Consider the following 19,932-nt stretch of genomic DNA (forward strand, 5'->3'; position numbering starts at 1 on the left):
CATTAAATAAAACACATATTAAATAAATAATTTCACATTAAATAAAACACATATATCTCACATATTTTCTTTCTTCAGAGTTCCTACCTGAGCTGATGAATAGGAACAAATTAATCCCAGTTTGATCCAGTTTAATTAAACCATCTCAAAGGTGTTGCATTGGCTTGGATGTTTTGATCCTGTTATTATTTTTATTTATTGCAACAATATACCATTCTTGGTCTGCCTTTTGCTAGAAATATGGTTATTTGGTTAAACTTTATATTCCTAAGTAAGAGTCCGGGATACATTAATCGAACAGTATTATTGTGTATGGATAGTGTAATTGAGGCTGGTAGAGATACTTGCAATGTAGGTTTGAAAACATTTTCAATCAGGGTCTTACTGTTCTGTTCCTTGGGAAATTGTGATTGTGATAAGAATGTCACACCTGGAACATTTCTTGTTCCTCTTTTCTAGATTTTGTGAGCATACCTGATTATTCTTTCATTACTGCATAACTACTGTTATTACCTATTCTTTAATAAGTTAGATTGAAAGTACAAAATTATTTTATTGAAATATTTTATACAGTTTTGCAAAGATGGAAACCCTAATAATGAACTAATCATTTTGGCACACTCATGCAGGTTAATAATTCAACAGTGCATTAGTTATGCCCATGTTAAAATAATTCCTTTTCTTTCATTTAGCAGAAAAGGCCTACTCTGGCCAACTTGGTACCTTTGTATTTTTTCATATGGTTATTATAGAGCCTGTTGTTATTATAGTACCTTAAGTGGTTATTATAGTGCCCTTGAATGCCTTGAAATCAATACTGCATATTTACTTCAATAAAATTCAATTGGTTTTATTTCCATTTTATAGACAGAAAAGTGAAAAATGTCAAACCTGTAGTTCTGAGGCAGCCCAGCCTCTGTCCATGGATTTTTACCAATCTCAGTCTGTGACTTTGGACTACTCTCAATGCTACAGGACAGAGAAGTCAAAACAGCTTTTTATTTTGTTTAATCCTACTTACATGTCGGACAACGCACAGCAAGTGTCCTCCCTGTGTATCAGGTAAGTTACTCACTTGCTGTACAAGCCAGAAGCAGAACTTTGTCATCTCTGAAGACACTGGTTCCTTTATCAGGCTAGTGAAGGTGCAAAGAGCAAAGCTGTACACCAAGAGTTATCCTGTACCTCAGCTCTGAACAGGTACAGAAGCAGGTTCCTTAATCCTGCATCTAGATTTTTCCCAGGGGCAGTTGCCTTTTCTCCCTCAGGGCAACACAAGAGCTATGACTCTGAAGTTCATTCCAGTTGGATTTTTTATAGTTATTTTAAATCACTGTATTTCACAACTAAGTTTAGGTGGCAAGTGCAAAAAAAGGTAAGGCTGAATTAACAAAACAAGTCCAAATATATTGTTTGATTAGAAACCAAGTATTTTGCTGTGTAGTAAAATTCTTTGGTTAATGTTATTTATCCTATTTTTCAATAATATTATTTGACCTCAGCAACAAAACTAAAAATCTGATTTCTAAACACAAAATTGACAATCATAGCACTTGATTCAAAACAATAATTTTTAAATAAACATTTTTATTTAAGTTGGTTTAAGTTGGTTTGGTGTTTTTTGTTTTTTTTTTTTTTTTGCTCCCCAGTTATCTTGTTTCAAAAATATTCCTTGGAATTTAGTTAAACTCATGCAATGTTTTGGTCTGCTCAAAAGTGCATATTTCAGAACACATTATTTACCAGAAAAACTTCACTCAGCTCAAATTATTTGAGGTGGGAGATCTCTTTCTTTGGCCCAGTCTGAACCCAGTAAGTGAATTATTTTGCCTCTTTTGGTACCAGTGATGAAAAAAGTGACGGTAACAATGCATACCTCTGTGGTGGGAGGGCAGTGGCTGATTTCTACAGCCAGTATGTACCACCTTCTGCTGAAGCTGTCATCTGCGGGCAAGTGGTTTCTAGATCCATCTGTGCTATTTGTTTCAATCTGTTCTGTAGCTTCTTCACAGTCCTATGTTAGTACCGCCACAGTAACCTAATAAATCCTCTCTGCCTGCACAAAATCAGAGGATGCTTAAGTTTTAGATGTTGCTACCAACTTACATATTTTCTCATGGCTTTCAAGTTTTTTATTTTCTGAATTTGACAGGTTTTCAGCTCCAGTAGGAGGTAAGTATTCACGGAGGGTATTATAGCTCTATCTTCATTTTTCTGCACTTTCCTACTTCTCATCCTCTGTTCTGATTTTCTGTTTCAAGAATCAAGTCACTTCAGCAATTTCTTTGTAATGTATTCTCTGCAACCCTTGTTCTTCAACCTTTTTGGGAATTCATGCTGCCTTCTTAATTGACCTGTCATTTATGGACTGTATCTGTAATTCCTGGATGATACTTGGTAACCATTCTGAATTCTGATGAACAAAGCAGAAAATTTCAAATCTGCAATACTTCAGAGACAATAAGCTGTCTGCAGGCAGGATGCAATAGTTATTATTCAGACTAGTTACTAAGCTGTCCTTGCTCATTAAACATGCACACATAACTATGTATTTTGATTATGAGTTTGATTTGGTCATCTCAATCTATTACGTCAATGCTAGAGTTAAATTAATCTTTTGACATAGACAACTGCAATTTGAGATAAATTGGAATTGTGTTAGTCAAAGGCAAGATACTAGCATAAAATCCTGGCCTGCCTCATTGCTTAATTAGCTTTATAAATATGTATTTTTACAAAATTAAGACGATGGTTTTGAAGATCTTCGTTCTTTTTCGCTCTATGAAGTTGTAATCCAAGCTTATCTCTCTTTTCCTTCCTTTTTCTCATTCAGAAGTTTTACAAGCAGATCATTCTAAGTGACTGGACTTTAAAACCAGATATGTAGGTGGGAGTAATTGCTTCTCAGAAGCTGAGATGCTGTGTGTGTTCCTGACATGTGCCATTTCTGTTTGGTACACAACTGTGACAAGTTTTCTGCCAAGCTTTGTATCTTAATGTTGCCTATAGCATCCGTAGTTATAGTATTCTTTGCCTGACTGAAGTTTTCAATAGTAAATAGGGCTGAAAGACTTAACATGTTAGGTTGCAGGCCCAGTTATTTTATTAAAAGCAAAGCTGGATGAAGAACCAACATATCCCTGAAACTCCTTCTCCTTAGTCATTGCACATGATCTATTAATAATAACCTTTGCTAGATCTATCTCTACCGGAATTCTCATTATTTGTCCTTCTCTCTGCCCTCAAAAAGAATATGGTAACTGTGCAAAGAGCAGCCGGTAGAAGATCATGGGAGGCACAGTTAGATCTCCCTTGGCGGCCCTCAAGAAATGGTTTTCTTGCTAGTGTTCAGATATTCCCATTTAAAGGATCATCACAATGCTATAAGGAGTGTCTTGCTGTTAAGCAAAACCCCAGGAATTATCCTTAAGCCAGATCAAGTCCAGATGGATGAGAAGTTTTTTTACAATGTTCATAACAGACAGCACAATTTAAAATATTGACAAAAGAGGCATATGTGGTTAAAAGGAAGTTGTTCTGTTAATCTGTTAACCAAAAAAGAAAACATCCTTCTTCTATATTACCCAACCTGTTCACATAAGGAGTTTTTTGCTCAAATTCTCAGGAAGGCATTCTTTTCCTGTGTGCTCATGAATACCAGTAGATGCAGGACCTTCCAAGTCAACTGCATTTGTCTTTGAACTTATTTCCTTGGAGTCTCTTGGGTTTTCACTTATATGCAAATCCACCTCTCCTCTCCTTCCCCATTAAGTCTACACTAATGTAATAAAGAAAGAATCTAGCCCTTTATCTAGGAAATGATTACTGAATATCTACCTCCTTTAGAAAGACTAAAGCAACTTCTGGCAGGTCAGGTGCTATCCTCTGAACATGACTGCCTCTATTAAACTCATTAAAGGCATAATACCTTTCCCTGGCTCCCCACTCTCACAGCCTCTCGGCAAGTGCATTTCACTGTGAAACATCTCAGGCCATTGAACATTGCATTTTATTATCAACTACTAAATGGACAGATGTACCCTAGGCAAATAATACTCATTAAATGAGCACATGCCTTCCATTACTGGTTGTTGATTTAGAACAGATACTCTGTAAATCAGCCACTTTAGAATGGCACTCAGTGGGTTTCAGGCAGACAGTCTTGCAGCTGAGGGAACCCATAGCTGATGTTTTTGGGCAGGAGGAGTTATAATGCCAAAAGACAACTGTTGAGAGGACTTTGGTGCTCTTAAATTGCTCTGTCTTCCCTTAACTGAGAGATTGGTCAACATACAGAATTGGAGTATCGCAGCAAACTATTCAGATCTATGCAGTTGCAGAGGCTTTAAGTGCAATACCCCATTTGATGGTTGAGGCAGAAATGCCTGTGGCTTTAGGTCCCCTTCCCTGAACAAAAGTAGAATCATACTGACTCACAGAAACATAAATAAAAATAAAAGGATCGTTCCAGCAAGGCATGCTATTGAAAAGGTCAACAAAATGAAATAAGTCTCATCTTCATGCTAAACCCTGAAAGATTTCCAGGTTCTCCTGTCTGTGAATTGAAGTCTTGGTTCTGTCTGTGACTCTGCATTTGTAGACAGATGCTCTAGCAGGTGATTTCATTGTAATTCCTAAATCAAAACAAACTGGGAAATACATTGCTGTTGTGTCAATGTCTAACACTACACAGCATGTGTGAGTGCACAACACTACTTTGCATGCTGGCATGAGCAGTGGATCAGACTACAGAACAATTACCTTTACTCGAATATTGTGCGTTCTATTATAGAGTCTCCAGTTTTAATGAAGATCAACTGTGACAAAGCTACACGGAGTGATAGAAGTACCAGAGTGAAATTGCTTTTTGAAAACAGAAAGCTTTTTAAAAAATCACAGAAGGACTGGGCGAGCCATGAGTGAGTTTTCTACCCTAACATTTTGGCATTACTCTGTGGAACCTTGTGCTATCAGCAAGGAATGAAAAATTGCAGTTGACATCTACACCTGGCATTTGTCTCCATTAACGATTAATGGAGGGACTCTGTTCTCTTGGCTTAGTCTCCACCTGTCAGGTACTCTTTAGGAGAAAAGAGAGCAGGGAGAAACCAAATAGATTTAGGGCTTCCTTATTTTGAACCAGGTTTTCCACTGAAATCTATAGGCAAGTGTTATATTTGCATCCTTAAGGAAACAATTTCCTTGTGGCCCTGCTTGTCTCCCCTCCTTCAGACCTACTGTTTCATTCACTCATCTACTATGGAAATTTTCTGCCCATCTTTTCACATCAGGAGCTAGAAATCAATTTTTATACTTGGTCCATCATTCAAAGATGATGGAAACCATGTGGCATAGCTGTGTTTTGACAGAGAGAGTACACTTCTATGTCTCTGGCACAGGAGGTAAAATGCTGCTGAAAGACAGAGCCTGAAGAGTCCTTCTATCTGCTATGGGAATAGCAGCGCCTTGGTGTAGGTTCAGTGAAGCAGGAAAGCTGGAAGGTGGTTCCTCTGCACGTCCTAGAGGAACATCCCATAGACTGCCAGCAGTGAGCCTGGTATGGCTGTAATTGGTTCCAGATTCCCCACCTCCTCCACAGCATAATGTCCAAGAGCTTTGTCCTGAAAGGTGGTGGGTTTTTTTCTTGCATTGAGCAGGAATTGCTGCAACTTAAGAAGGCAAAGCAGAAGTATCACACCCACTAGCTTTTAAATGCATTGATATGTTATCCATATCATCTTTCTGGCATGTTGGGTGCACAGACTCAATGGCTGCTTGTTGTAGCTCCCAGGAGCACCCCTTAGCTCCTAGAATTGGAGGCACACTACAGCAGTAACCCAGCTCTAGTATTTTTAGGCAATTATCCACACAATGTAAACCTGGGCCAAATTTTTCCAGGAGTGCTGGGGCATGCTATGGTCCTTTTCCATGGCTGAGTTATAATTGTCCAATGAAAGGTGATAGTTTGCTCTTTCAGCATGGTCAGTGGAAATATCTTTGAAAGACAGCATAGAATGCAATAAAAGAAATAACAAGACTTAAGTCTGGTTCAAGGCTGTTGCTGAATAGAAAACCAAGAGAGTTGTTATAGCAACAGATGTAGGAGATTTTTCTTTTTTTAACAAGTGTATGCACCTGAACCTTGAAACCCTAACACAGCTGTAACTGTGAGAAAGTCTAAATGGCCTCTTGGCCTTATGTGTGTTTGCTGCACTTGCACTTCCAGGCTGACCAAAGCTGAGTGCCTGTATTACTGTCATCGTAAACCCAAGCTTTCAAGACTCATTGAGGATCCAAGCCTTGGATATATCAGCCCAGTCCATGGTCTTCTCTAACTGAGATGTGGTTTTTGGAATACAGTCATTTGCACAGTGCTCTGGAGCCCGTGTGGACCAGGCTTCCATCTGCCCATGAGTTGCTGTGCAGGCATGCCCTGGGTGAGTTTGCCTTGTTTTGCTGTCAGCAGCAGCATTCTGAAGTTCACAGGGATTTAAAGCGGAGTGGTGGCTGCTGTGCCATCTCTCACCTGGCACGGGGCATGTCTAATCCACTCACTAATAACCAAATATCAGCTGCATGAGCCTGGATTTGAACTAGCATTCCTGCCCCTTGTAATGCTAACATAGCAGCTATTATAAGAGTAGGAGTTTTCCTCACACACAAAAGTAGGAGAAGGGATTAGCACAAACAAGGCGTTGATGAATACATGTACTGCTAGAAGCCAACCAGATATTTGACCTCAGGTTCATATTTCTGTAAACATGTATCTTGGCAACGTATCATTCAGTTTCTCAATATGATGCAATAAAAGCCTTTTCTCATTCATCTCGGCTGCCTTGTTGTGTTATGTTACAAATGATTACTGTTAATTCTGTGTTTAATTGTGCTTAGCATAATTTATTTGCTATCCAGTGATTTTAACTGTTGGACATAGCAAAATATAGTTGTTTTCTTTTTTGCTTCCTTCTGCTTCTCATTTGTGTATGCTGAAAGCAGCTGGACCTGTTCCATGTGAATGGAAATAATTATGGGCATGTACAACAGATTCATTAATCTCAAGAAGGCATCTCAAATGCAGCTACTCTTGGAGTACTCTTCATGAATTGTCTTTCCTGTCCTTACAAAATTCCTTTCTTTTAATTTTCCATCACAAACCTGTTCTCTGAGAATCTACCTCCTTTCTCTTGCTAATGGGGTTTGGAAGCAAAATGCGTTTCAACTAAAATTGGTAATGATAACATGTTTCTTAAACCTAGGCGCCTGTCCCAGATGTTCTGGAGAAAAGGGAAGCCCTGAATCTTTCAAATGCAGTTGGAGCACTAGGACCATTTTGTACAATGTGAGCCCAAAAGAGAGCAATTTTGCTCAGTGTCATTGTCCCTAACTTTTTAAATATATTTTTCCTGGGTTCCAAATGCAGAGCAGTCAGGACCCAAATATTTTATTTTGTGAACTTTAATAGTGTGAAAATAATCCATGTTTTTTCTGCTAGACTCATTTTATTTTCCTCTTGGTTTTGCCTTTTTAATCCTTGTGAGCAATTTGTCAGTCAGACTAGCAGTAAACCTCGTTCCTTTGGTGCCTAGAGGTTCTGCTTGCCCTTGAAGTCATTGTCAGATGATTCTGTTCAAATCTTACCCTCCAGAGCTCCCAAAGTGCTTGACTAGGAGTCCACATGAAAAACCAGCACAGGCCAGGATGCTGAAGTCAGGCAGCAACTATGACGTGCACCATGATGGCTTTCAAAGAGGATAAGAACCATGCATCCAGCACAGCAGCAGATGTGTTGGTGTTTCAGCACATACACGTCAGCATACATATTTCAAGCAGTTGGCCATCCATGCCCTTTCAAGTCTGAGCACAGGGACTTGTGTACATAACCCTGTGGTACTGCTAATGAACTTCCCCAGAAACACAGATGGAAGTTGCTCCTCCATCTCAAAATCAAAGCCGATAATGCCCGCATCATTGCCTTTTAAATATACTGGGTTTGATCACATCAGGGAATGTTTCCAGCTTATCCATATTCAATTTATGTTACTTCTATTTCTTATTTACCACAAATACACTTGTCTGTGTGAAAAAAAATGAGATCAACACTTAATGGAAGGAAGCTTTTGAGGATGTCTCAGCTATTGTTCACTGTTACCTGCCAAATGGAATAATGACAAAATAGAAGGCAGTGCATGCATTTTATCCAACGTGATTAGTCTTCTAATGCTAAGGATGTAGGGAAGAACACAGTCAGCAGGTAAAATGCACCTCTGGGTAAATATATAAAGAGTGCAAGGCTACTCTGAAATACAAAAAACATACAAAATTAGCAGGTTTTCACTGTAGATTCTGGTTTTATGTATATATAGTACTTAATTACTTTGAGGGAGGACTGCAGTGAGACTGCATGGAGACGGAGTGTTGGGAGAAGCAATGCAATACGGTAAGTTATGATTGAATCTTTACACCAATTAGATTTTGCAAAGGTGCACTTCAGGCAGTAATCAGAATTATGAGAGGTGAATGGCAGTGGAAATTCAAGAATGTATTTATCTTATAATGCACTGTAGACCTCTCTGCACGACTGTCATGGTTCGAATCCAGTTGGAAATTAAGCACTCACCAGGGGAAAAAAATGCAGCCAAAACAAAAGTGAACTCAGTTAAGAGATGAGTTGTATCTTCTACCCAGTGTTGAAGGGTGATTTAGTATTTTATCTGATTTCTGAGTTCTTCCCAATTTTCTATGAAGGGTTTGATGGTGGGAAAAAGTGCTTTCTGTTTGCTTTCATGAATGGGTCTCCAGTCTACACACTGAGCCTCATTAGATGGATAGTGCTTTCACAGGCATGCCTGGGAACCAGACTTCATGATCCAGAAGGTCCATTTGAGGTCTATGAGAGTAAAAAAAACCAAGTCATAATCTACTGTTTGCATGTGCAGATTGATCTTCCTGTCTTCTGTTTCCCAGAGGAAATTTCTTGTATTTTCAATTTGTCACTATAATTAGGGCTGGTCAGAAATGTCTCAATTTTTAAATTATTATAAGTTGCTGAGTTGTTTTTAAAACATTCCTTAATTTTTTTTTTTCTGAAACACTCCAGTAGTAGTATTATCGATAATTATCAGCCCACAATGGAATTTTCACTTGAAAGAGAGACAGGCACAATATTAGATGTAGCCTGGGAAATCAGCAGAATTGAAGTGTGGTGGAGAGGGGCCTTACACTGTGTGCTATGTATTGCTAGTGATTGGCCCAGGTACCTGCATACAGATTATTTTCAGCTGTGCATACACATAACCCCTATTCCTCCTAGTGCACCTGATCAAACTGAAAAGCTGTGCAAAGTCTTAGGTTCACATGAATTAAAAACCCTGCCCAGTTTGCAAACACTTGAGGACGTAAAAATTCTTGTTTGTTAGCAAACTTCAGCTGCCCTTTCGTGCTCTGTAATCTTACCACTGCTTACAACATGTCACTGCAACATTATTTTGATTTGAAAAACTTGTTTAGGAACTGAGGAGTTTTTCTAGTGTCACAGTTCCAAAACTGGGGTATGTTAAAGGACAGTGTCAAAAACACACGGACAAAATTTCATAGTTGTGTTCTCAACATTTTGAACTTTTCTGGTGTCCTTTGTGAGTAGAGCTCACTAGGAGATCATAAATAAGTTTCATAGAAACATTTGAGTTATTCATTTTCTGTTCTGTATTTTCAGCCTAATCCAAAGAACAGATTTGATCCACAGAGAAGAGAGTAGTGTTGGCATTAATTTCTAAATGAAACCTGAGGATGGCAAACTGTGTGTATATGCATAGATTCACAGTAGGAACTGGGGCAATAGACTATCTTGTAAATGGTCCCTGGTTAATATAATTTTCTTTAAAATGTCCCTTTTTCTCCATAACTTTGTCTAGGTAATATTTTGCAAGCAAGGAAAAAAATCAGCTATTTCAGTAGGGACACTCATTAATTTAATTGCTGTTGTTGCATATTTCCATATCAGCAAAGTGCAATCTGCGTTATTTTTCTGTTGTTGTAATATTCTTTCCAGTTCAATAGCATTCTTCAAGGTGAAAATCTCAGCTGTTTTCTGTTAGTCTCTCACCTAAAAAGAAGCTTTAAAATCAGTTGTATCAACAGCATATTCTTGCTGGCATTGAGATTATATTTTCTTCCTCCTCCCTATGTATCCTAGTGCCTTTTTCTGTTCCCTGCCACAGCTCTACTCATGAACCGGCCAAGAAAAATTAAAGATTCCAGGCTTTCTAGCAACAGGAGTGTTCTAAACAAAGGAGATTGGGTATCCAAACAACTATGTGTTAGCAACAAAAAATCTTCCAGTCTGATTATGGAGATCTTTGCACAGATTTGGTTATGGCAGGATTTTGCACTAACTGACATGGAGTGAAAAAGTTATGTGGGAAAAAAAAAGAGTAATTAATTGTTGATGTGAATGTAGCAGACTTCTTTCTGTTTCTTCACTGACTTTAGGACTTGAGAGTGTAGAACTTCCTACTGTCCTAATCAGGATGTCAGGGGAAAGAAATTATTTAGATCTTTGTTTAGTATTCTGTAGAAGTGGTAAGTCCTACAAGAGTGTCAGTTAGATCCATGGACCTCTCCAGGGAAGGAGGAGAGCTAGGGAAGCATGATGATTATTTAATCCATACAACTGCTGGACAAGAGCAGTTATATCTAATGAAAATGCTGCTGGGGTGATAGGCACTGTTTTCATTTGTCTCCAATTGCAGATGATATGTCCTGTATTTTTCCTCTTTGTGGGTGTTCTTCTGTGGCGTTGTAAATGTATAATTAATGCAGCATAGAAATGTGCACTAGACATATTATTAAAAGTTATCATGGCATTAGCTTTCAAAAATGAGTAGCAACTTGAAGTTAAAGCTGTATGAAAGACTTTCCTGTGAGGAACTCCACCATACAAAGCACTGAAATTTATTTCAATATTATTTTATTAGACCTTTTTAATTACTATGGCAGATAAGCAGGTCTGTCCATTATCTTTGCAGAACATTTGTATTAATAATGTCACACAATTTGCAATGATTGCCACAGAATATTCTGTCCCTGTTGGGAGCTTAGTTTAAGATGATATGCAAAAGCCAGTCATCTACAGGGCAGAAGGTTTCCCACTCTCTTCCACTGAGCTCCCAACTCACAGCTGTTTTTCTCAGCCCTCCCTTGAGCAGTACAACCAAAGGAAACACAAAAAATCCCTCCCTGAGCCCATCTGTAATAGTAAGTTCTGAATGCAGGCATGGTAGACAGAATGTTAGTGACCTTTTTTGTTTTAAGGTAATCCTGCTGATTATAAAATGTGAGACAAGGTCATTTGGTAATGCAAAACTGCACTTTCAATTATTTACAGGTACTTTTGTGGGTTAGGTTTTCTCTCTTTTTTTTTTTTTTTTTTAAGATCCATAATATGAATCCCAGCAACTTATTTCAAAGCATAACTTTGCTTCTTAGAGGGATATTTGTAGCTATGATAAGTGATGAAAGAAGAAGATATATTCTAGTTTACCCATCCTCTTCCAAAAAATTAAGCATCAAGTTCTAACACTGAATTTGAACTTGAAGTAGCGACAGTTTCCTTGTAATGCTACAGAACTCACCGAAGCCCTACGTGTAATGTTCCTGGTTTGGAGTGATATCCAGACTTATACATTTCAAGCAGGAGTGATATTTTTAGTGAATGAACTAAGCAAATAATTATTTATGGGTATCATTTATGTTATGCTGTTCTGTATTTTATCTGTGGGAGATCCTGTCTCTGTATTCAGAACATGCTTAATGAAACAATGTAGTAGCACCACAAGAAATACCCATTTCAGCTCGTAATGAGATTTTAAAAGAACTGCTGGAAAGATTTCAGACATCTATATTGGCTGCAAACAAATTTTTGTCCTTGAATTATCTTGACTTCATTTAATTCAGGACAGTTCAATGTTTGCATTATACCTTCACAGCTCTCAGAATCATACATAGAAAAGGGCCATTAAGATCCATTCCACTCCCTCTTCTTTGCAGGTCAAAGCAGTATTGTTCCTTAAATTGCCTTTTTCTGTCATTTGCCTGGCCTTGGTAAAGATTTGTTAGGCTGATTTTTAAAAAGGACAGCTACAGGAAATGAGCCACACAGAGTGAAGATGAGAAGGCTTCCAATTCTGGAAGCCGATAAAATTGGGTTGTGGTATTCATGCCAAAATGTGGCAGGAGTCTCTTGAGAAGTACATTGGGGATGACTCCTCCTGGTAAGTGTAGAGTTGCAAGTAAGGATGTCTACTTGTGTCTTCAGGGCATGAAAACACAAGTATTTTATGAAACAATCAAGTTTATGACCTTAAGATTCTGCAGTTGTGCACTGTGAGAAATGAACAATCTTTTAGGATGCTGGTACAAAAGTGAGAGATTAGATTGAACTCTTAGATGCATCTGTTCAGGGTCTTTCTCTTGATCTCTGAGTCTTAGATACTATTCATACAGTTGAAAAAATGCAAGAGATTGTTCTCCTAATTTTAAAAGTAAAAGAGATTTTGGGTTTTCTATGGAAACTTGTAGGATTTAATTTTTGTCTGCTGACTAAAGGGAATTGCTTTATCTGAAGAAGAAGCTGGTAACTGGACAGCCAGCAGAGGAATGGTGGAAAATGGAATTTATGCAATTAAAGATACCCTTACTTTCTAATTCTACTGCAATTATTAACAAAATATGAAATACGAAGATAATTTAGCATTTACCTGAAATAACTAATATGGTAAGTGTTTTGCTCAAATATCTGTTTTAAAAAGCTCTTTTACAGCTCTTTCTGGCTGCAGTCTGTGGGTCTCATAAATAATTTGCAGGTGGAAATGGCACAGGTGTTAAAAAAAAAAGAAGTAACAAATATAAGAGCTTGGTGACATTAGATGGTTTACTATGGTATGACTCAAAACAGATTGGATAGTTGCTGGTAAGACTGTCTTTACCTAAAATTCCCTTCTTTCCATGTGTTGTTTTATCATCATCATCATCATTTTAAATTTTATGAGCTAATTTTGAAATATTAGCAATGCTCTCCCTGCTGCCCTCCACCTTTTAAAGCCACAGTTCCTTCAATGATATGTTAACTATTGGCATCTTTCATGTGAGCCTTTTATTTTACAGTCTCATCCCGTCTTTAAAAACTTTTTTTCCTAGATTTATGCATCCTTTTTCTTCCTCTTCTCTGTAAATCAAGTGCCCCTGTAGGTCTTCATGGTCACCTTTTAGTTCTTAGATAAGCACTAGGAATGAGAAAAAACACTTAAAATATTATTTAAAATCATCACTTACGGCAGGCAAGATAGTGGTCCTTGAAATGAGCAGGGCTGCTCGTGGTTGAGAGTTCCAGTCCATCAGCAAAACCCCAAGGAAAGCTCTCCACAGCTGAAATCCATCTGTGCAACTGGAGCAGTTACAGGCAGTGGGTACCTCATCCTGAGGTAACAGTCCTTGTGCTTACACACAGCGTATGTGCAGTAGGGCCACTTATTTAGAGTTTCTATCATCTGGAGAAACCTGGATGCACGTTTGCTGAGTTCCTCTGTTTTGTCTTTTTTCTTGACAGAGGGATTGGCTTCCGAGAACAGGATTCACACCAGTCTGTTAGCACAGCACAACATTCCATGTGGCCACACATTCCTCCTCGCTGTTTACAAAAGGGTGCCACAATGAGTGGATGTGCTCTTCCACTTCCTCTGAAATGCTGAGAAGAAGAGGAACCCTCACTCAGGTTGGACAGGCAGGAGATACAGCTCCATGGTGTGCAGCTTCTGGGAAAGGGTTTGGAGCAGGGCAAAGGGTGAAATGAGAACTTGAAATTGAGGTATTGTCACAAATCCAAACCTCAGCACTGTACGGGCTGCTATGAAGGAAATTAACTCCCCTCAGCTAGACCCAGTACACGAACCTGGGATGTTCAGATCACAAAGAAAATAAGTAGATAGCTCATTCCCCTGACCTTGAGGCTATCTGTAGCCAGCTCTACAAACATCCCTGTGAGATCCCAAACCAACTTGTCAGTTTTCTCCAGCATCTAGGCCTGGACATTTTCTGCAGGACAAATTCTGCCCTAATTAGTGGCACCTGTACAAACACACTTGACAGTGGGGTTTGGGTGGGACTGATTTCCTCCTGATGTTTATGTAGGTCATGAATGAGCAAGTAGCAACAGCATCTTTCAGTCTGTAGTGTGGTCTCAGTTAACTGGCAAGCTAGAAAAAATCAGGGAGAAATTTCTAGTCATAGCAGTCTGCTACTATGATGGTTAACAATATATGGATCTGTACAGTAAAAAGATCTTAAAGCAGCTCTTCAGAGAGGCAATCTACTTGGAATAATTTTTTCTTCTTTTTTCTCTGTCTCCACAGGATGCCTTATGTGAAGAAGCATAAAAATACTAAACACATGTAAACTCGGGAACTGGAATTCACTGGCTGCAGTTAGACATATAAGTCAGACCTGAAAATAAACCATTTAAAAAATTAATCCTGTGGGGAAGACAAAACAAGTGTAGAGTGACCACTGTCAGAGCCAATAATTTGCCTATTGTTCATATACCTGAACACCTGCTATATCCTGTTCCTGGGTTTCCATCAGGCCTGCCTTCCGTGTCAGCTTTCTCTCCAATAGACTTCTATGTAAGGGACCAGAGACAGGGGCTACTTAACATGAGTGCTGCTGGCTGTGTGTAGAAGGATGCTCTGTATTTTTTCTTCCCCAACATTTGAGAGGCAGCAAGCACTAGCTAGTATCCTGGAGCTCTTCCCTCAATTAATTACCACTCATTTTAATAAAATAGCATCCCTGAGCAGAAAAGAGAACAGGGTTGTGAGGAACATGTTTATTCCAGTGGCCTACAATGAGCTTTTTTACCCTTCTCGTTTTGATATTTTTTATGTTATCAATACAGCACCAGTAGCTTCATTACACCTCAATTTCAAGCTGCTCTCACTTTCACTGTTTTCTCTAACTCTTGTGGTGTTTGAATAGGGCAGGATGAAGACTTACTCACATGGTTAGTTCTCTTTTTATATGCTTCAGTGTGTCTCCTGCAGAGGAATTAGGCAAGGCTGGAGGGACTGCGAACCAAAGCCAAGTGGTGATTGACCTCTGTTGCCTCTCCTGCTTTTGTCTCATGCTCTACCTGTGTCAAAGCATCTTAATTTCTCCAAAGCCAAGGATAAGCCTCCATCAAGAACAGTATTGCATTACTTTCTTCACCTGTAGCTTTATTATACAGGTGTGTCTAAACACCTACTTTTGAAGTCATATCCCTGACATGTTATGGTTCAGGGAAATGCCTTCTTCAGCCTGCAGTGGATTTGTGTCTGTTGCTTAAAAGATCCTCAGAGCTGGGAAAAAATATAAGGGCTGGATGGGAGTTCAAAGGTGAAGTGAATTTTCAGAAGAAAGAGAACACTGTGATTATGGTCGGGAAAGCAAATAATTTGAGGTTACTTCTCTGTATGTTCCTCTGATGTTGTTTGAGACCATCTTTGTGTGAGGAGGTGTGAAGAAGGATTGCTGTTTTTCTGGGATGGAAATGTGGTTTACTGAAGGAATTATGTGTCAGAAGTTTCCATTGTAACAGCACCAGTAAAGGGTGGGGTGAAGAGGTTCTCTGAGTTTGGTGGGCGTTTTGTGTTCCTTTGATCCCTTTGAAACAGTATGGGCTGATTTATTTGTCTGAACTGATACCAGTGGTATTCTATTTATCCATAGAAAAAGGTGCAGCTGAAGCTGGCAGAGGTATAAAGAAAGCATTTCTATTTTAAGCATCTGTCCATCAAGTGTCTTACCATAAATTCATTTCAAGTAGAGAGATCACTTAAGTGACACCTTTTCATCACTATCAAATTAGATTTGGACAAAAGACGTTGACATAAGACTCGCTGACTTTGCCATCACTTGTGAAGCACAGATCTTTCCTATCTCCGAACATAATTTAAGGCAATACAGTTGTGGTCTCAAATATAAAATATTTTGCTTTTATTAAAAAAAAAAATCTGAATGTTTGGATGTCAGCTGCTCTTTCTTCTGTGAGAAATCTGCTTATCACCTGGAGGAAATAGTTAAAATGGCTCTTGTGGGATGCTGATACTGATCTAAGGTGTCTTATAACTCCTTTTAAAAAAGGCTGGTAAACCTGACTAGTCTATCGATGAGCAATTAGTACTGTGCAGGATTCTTTCTTCACCTCAGACAGGTTTTTTTGACAAAATGATTATGGGACTGTACATAATAACACTTGAACTACAGAAGAAACTATAATTTCCTAAATAGGATGTGGGGATTACAAATGGCAGTCCAGAATAATGAGCAGGGATTAGCTAATTAAATTTTACCTGTGCATGCTGTATTCTGTCTCTTGTTCCTGTTTTAGTTAGAAGACTCAGACATGGGTGAGTTGCTTTAGATTAAAATAAAAATTATAGTGCTCTCATCTTCAAACACAAAAGTAATTACCATTTTTTAAAAACTTTTTCAAGGCAGGGAATTGCAAGATTACACTTTTGCATGTTCTCACAAGTTCCTTTCTCTTGGCATGCAAGCAAGTTGCCAGTCATCGTAAAAAATGTTTTGGCACTACCTACCTTCCTGACACTTCTGTGTGGGAGGTGTAAGAAGAAATAGTGAGTTCGCTCTTTGCTGCAACCATTTTTTCAAGAAGTGATTTCTGAGGTGGAGTTGCTTTCTGAGAGCTAAGCAATGGCAGTTGTCAAAGATTTCCAAAGGAGAGAATAGCAAGAGTTATTAAATGGCCTTTTAAAAAATATTTATTTAAAATTTTTACTACATGATCAATAGCCTGTTGAGAACCGACTTATGTGCTGTGTATGATTCCTCTTCCACCCAACTCCAGCCTCCTAGAACCCAAGTTCTGTGCCTCAGATGCTTTCGGGGAGGCTTTCCTGACTTCTGCTTGGAGCCCTTTGGGTGGGGGACAGCAGGGAAGCCAGGAGCAGAGAGGAGTGATGCCCCAATCACAGCTGTCTCCTCCTCAATGACACCTACAAGCCTCTAGGTTTCTTTGGACTCTGCACAAATCCTGCAAAGTTAAATGAAGAGTGGAGGGTCTCCACTTCCTCTGACCTTGTGGGGCCTCCCAGCTGAGTCTGAACTGCCTCTCCAGAGCCCCCCATCTGGCTTTCCCTCCCCTGTCCAGGCCAGAGGTGACGTACACCACATGATCACAAACACCCTGCCCCTTGTTTAAAAAAAACATCAACCCCCAGTTTGACCCCACTCCAGTCTCCTCTGTCCAAGGAGGTGTGATGCCTGTTTCCACTCCATGCCAGGCCTGTAAATAAGCAAAACCTCATAGCCCTGCCCTGGTTCCACCATTAAGTACAGCTTGGGATGACGCCACTTCCCACTTCATGGTGTGATTTTTGGAGTTATCCTGTGCAGGGCCAGAAGCTGGACTTGATGATCCTTGTGGATGCCTTCCAACTCAGGATATCCTGTGATTCTATGATTTCTTCTTGCTTCCTCCTGCCAGGAAGGCAGATATTTACAGAAACAGCCACGGCCATGCGTGTAATCCCAGAGCATGACCTGAGAGCCCTTTTGGGATAAAGGCTGGAGTCTCCTCTGTGGTCTCTTTTCAGCAGGCGTGCCTCCTTACACTAACCCTACGTAAGGAAGGAAGCAGCACAGTGACACACTGTTATCATGGCTTGTGTAATGGTAAATACTCTGCTGGGTGACTAAATTACTCAGTCTTCCACATGGTAGCCTTAAGCAAAAAAACAGTAAAAAACCAATAATAAAAATAATGCAAGTCTCAAGAGGGAGAAGAAAACAAGTCTCTAAGAGGGACAGCATGCAAAACTTATTTCCTGGAACAGAATGCTCTGTGTGCAAGATTCTTAAAGTATGAAGGTTTTAAAGGCACAGTCCCAGTTCTGGCATTGAGGAGTTGTTGGACTGTGGCAAGTTGCAACCCAGCATCACTCAAAGGAAACTTGGAGCCCTGCTCCAAGCTGGTGTGAAATTAAAAGTCAAAGGCCAGGGCTGTTTCACTATCTTGAAAAGGAATAAATGAAGAGGAGTTTGAATGCAACAAAGTTTGATATTTATGAAACAGTTAGGATGAAAAAGGTATTAGTTCAAAATCCAGACTTTTTTTTTAAAGAGAAATACATTCCAATCCTTTTAGTTTATTAATTTTTCCTATCTAGTTTCTTCTGTGTCTTGAGGCCACATGAGCTTCCAATTCCCAAACAGGATCAGAATCACAGTCTTTTCTGCGACCCTTTCCCCTCCACCTGCACATGACATGTATCATCTTTTCTCTTTTCTGCCCTCCTGCTCACTGTGCCCTTTTTCATGAGCTGCCTGGACACTTGGTCATTATCTTGCAGTCACTTTCCCAACAAACCACGTTCACCTGAATGAAAGGGTTCATCTGCAGCATCCAAAAGGGGAAACATTGGTACAAATATACATAAAAGCCAGTTCCAAGGAAATGCAAGGAAATTGCTGCAGTTCTCTTGAAACTAAATCTAAAAGATCACCCTGTGCTTGCACTTCACTATTTCCAGCTGCCTCATGCAGACACTTGCCCTCCTCAGCTGTTCTATGCTCCAGCTCCAGGCTGCATCTGCCAGACATGAGCTCTTCCCAGCCAAACTCACTCCCATGGATGATCTGCTCCCTTGGAAGGAGGCAGGCTTATTTTTCGATTCAGTTTTACTCTTCCAAGCCATATTTCCTCCCAATGTGTTCAGGCAGATGTGTTTCCACTAAATAAAGACTTGCTCTCCTTGATGGAGCTCAGGGAGTACTTCTGTTGCAAATTATGACCCATATTTGGGGTTTAACTATGTTATTTAACTGTTTCTACAGTTACCAAGGAGTTACACCTTCATTTTCCTCTGTTCTTTTCCCAGACATATCAACATTAACCTTTGAATGTGAAGTGTGTTTATATTCCAAAGTTTCTAGTGCATACCAGCTCAAAAATTGACTAAACCCCTCGTCCAAACAGCTAAATCAGAAAAATACATGCAGTTCATTACTAACTCTTACCACTAGGCATGATGGTAAGCAACTGATTTAGGCTGATTATTGTCTGATTTGAGAGGTGTTTGGGGCTTTACAGAAGGTGTTAATATTGAGGCTTGGGCTTTATTCGATGATGTGTTAAATGACTTTCAGGACGGGTATCATCTTGCATGAAGAAATTCTTGAGTCATCCCATGTAGTTTTAAAAATCTGAGGCTCTTTTGGGAAGAAGCTCTCTCTCTCACAGTTATGATAATACTATGCACAGGCAGAAAAAGTCAGAGAATTTAATTCGAACTATCTGGAGCTTTTTGGGACAAAATGAAACCTCTGTTCAGAAGTTGTAGCCTAGAGAATCACTGGTGGTGACTGTAGTTTTAATAAGGCTGTTTCAATAAGCCATTTTGCAGATTTAAATTAATTTCATATCCTTTTGACTGACCTGATGCCCTTTAAAAGTGCTTAAAGTATTTCCTCTGTAAGTGTGCCAAGTGTGGGCACAAGGTTGAGGGTTGGTGCTAAAGAGCATCTCTACTAGAACTGGAAGGGAATTCAGGTAATTCAGATGGTTATCTTTGCATATGCAAGTAAAAATACAAGTAGTCTGTCTTCATTCAGCTTTCAACTGGAGTTCAAGTGGCATGAGTATCCATCCACGAATATTTGTGGACTGAAAATTTTAATTATTTTTCTTCTGGTCAATAAGGTGAATACCCAGTAGAACCTGTGCTCATTCCTCATAGAAGCAAAGACAGCACAACAGGATCTGCTGTAAAAATTGCATCTAGGCATTCAAGATAAAATACGATTCTGTAATTTCTAAAATCATGTATAAAAGCTGTAAAATTAAAATAAATACATAAACCCCACTGACAAAAATCATAA

General features: G+C 39.2%; 1 long non-coding RNA gene across 2 annotated transcripts in view; it reads left to right on the forward strand.

The window, feature by feature from the left end:
• The window catches only part of LOC116439154, a 37,607-nt gene extending 17,675 nt beyond the window's left edge, over positions 1-19,932 (forward strand). Inside the window, exons 2-3 of one of the 2 annotated variants that reach the window (XR_004238068.1) lie at positions 13,604-13,768; positions 14,406-19,932. This is a non-coding gene — a long non-coding RNA (uncharacterized LOC116439154). Of the gene's footprint in view, positions 1-13,603 lie in introns of both variants that reach the window. The other variant, XR_004238067.1, reaches the window with a different exon arrangement.

Source organism: Corvus moneduloides, chromosome 2, assembly GCF_009650955.1.
Source record: "Corvus moneduloides isolate bCorMon1 chromosome 2, bCorMon1.pri, whole genome shotgun sequence".
Taxonomy (NCBI): Eukaryota; Metazoa; Chordata; class Aves; order Passeriformes; family Corvidae; genus Corvus; species Corvus moneduloides.